The sequence below is a fragment of the Sitodiplosis mosellana genome, unplaced genomic scaffold (assembly GCF_009176505.1).
Source record: "Sitodiplosis mosellana isolate CC-2019 unplaced genomic scaffold, AAFC_SMos_1.0 Smas_scaffold_6082, whole genome shotgun sequence".
NCBI lineage: Eukaryota > Metazoa > Arthropoda > Insecta > Diptera > Cecidomyiidae > Sitodiplosis > Sitodiplosis mosellana.
The window spans coordinates 1-1,695 of NW_022601323.1; the positions used below are offsets into that span (position 1 = coordinate 1).

General features: G+C 34.8%; 1 long non-coding RNA gene across 1 annotated transcript; it reads right to left on the reverse strand.

Annotated features, from left to right (window-relative positions):
* Positions 1-22: 22 nt before the first annotated feature.
* LOC129573451 (uncharacterized) lies at positions 23-1,274 on the reverse strand. The gene is made up of 3 exons (XR_008688592.1): positions 849-1,274; positions 611-714; positions 23-549 (listed from the first exon to the last, which is right to left on the reverse strand). It is a non-coding gene; the product is annotated as an uncharacterized LOC129573451 (long non-coding RNA).
* Positions 1,275-1,695: the final 421 nt, after the last annotated feature.

Here is a 1,695-nt window from a genome sequence, read left to right on the forward strand (position 1 = left end):
CTTAAACTGTATTCTATATTATTTTGATAAGGCAATCAAGCATAAACGCCTCTTATTTCTGAAAACAAACGTTATAACGGCATTGGGGTTACCGCAATGACTAAGTTATCAGCTTCGCGATGTTAAAGTGTTTTCAGCGATGTTTCGGTTGCTTTTTCAATTTACCTGTGGTCAGTTGACGTAGCAAATTCACTCAAGTTTGATTATTAATTGCCATTGCATTTCATTCCGTACATTTGAATGCTTGTGCAGACCTTCTGATAAATATGAAACATGTTAATCGGGCTGCTGCTTTGACCATTAGAGTTTCAATATATAAGTGTTGATATAGCTCGAGAACTCGCCGCATTTGCTTCAAATGTTGTGGATAAATTGACAGGTTTTTTCTAAATATTTTTTTCATTTTAAAAGCCTATTTTTGATAAGAAATGAGAAATAGAATTCTGTTGACTTTATCAATCTTTTGGTTATGTAAGATAATGCCGGATTCCAGTCATCAGATGCCACTTCAAATAAGTCAACTGATAAAGTGTTTACACCAAAGCAAATCTGTAACATATAATCAATCGTTAGAAATTGAACAGCAAGTTACCGACAACACAACTATTACTTTTAAATGAGAGTGCCGCTCTCGAATCCTAGGAAGCTTATTAAATATTTTGTTGTGCATCGTATCAAAATTAGAGTTGAACAATTGCGATGAATTCAAAGATCCTATGGAATATCATTTTTAAATCAATGTTACAATATTTTCAACATTTCATTTCAATTACAAAATTCGAGGTTAAACAACATCAAATTCACTGTCGAAAAAATGAACTGAAATATATTAAAATGAAGCAATTTACCTTTTCCAACTAAAACACATAGTAATTTTCAGTGAGAATGTCGATTTTTTTCGATCGAATAAACTTGGTTGGACAGACATCAATAAAGCTCATAAGAATCTAGCACAAAGTCGCATTCACTCTTCTATTTAAATAATTTCATATGAATTGAATAACGTGCATCGAGTGCCAATTGTGATTAATTGCATTTTCATGCGGCTAATTCAATTACTGCCTCATGATTAAATGGTACCACCACATTTTCGGCCCTTGCCACACGGCGGTTGATCCAAAATAAGCGAAGGGTCAAGTAATAAATGAGTTCAAAGATGCTCAGCACAGAAACACCCAAGAATAATCCAAGTAATCCGCCACACACGGCCAAAAAATCAGTAGTAAAAGTATACAACTCTTTCCTGTTCATTGATTTCACATCGAGACTTCTTAGACTTTTAAAATGAAGGACAGAAATTGTGAGGCAAAAACTGAAAATAGTGGAATAAATCAGAATGTATTATGGCACATACTTCATGGCGAAGGACTCTTACTCCTCAGAGAACCGTTTGCTAAATTTCTTAAGAGTCTCGAGATCGATATCAGTTCTAGAGATAACTGCATCATATCCCACATACGTACACGATGGCAAACAATTGCACTTGTCATAAAATGCTTTGCCATTGCTACTGGTAAATAGTTTCCTTTTTGCCAATTTGTAGCACTTTACACTTGCCCCACCGCAGATTTTTGTGTGCTTGTCTCCTGTGAATAGGAGAAAAGGGTTTTTTTATCCACATTCGGCAATTAAAAATTAAGAAGGTTCAATACTTGGGGACGAAAATTTCACGCATCCACATTCGATTCGCGTGAA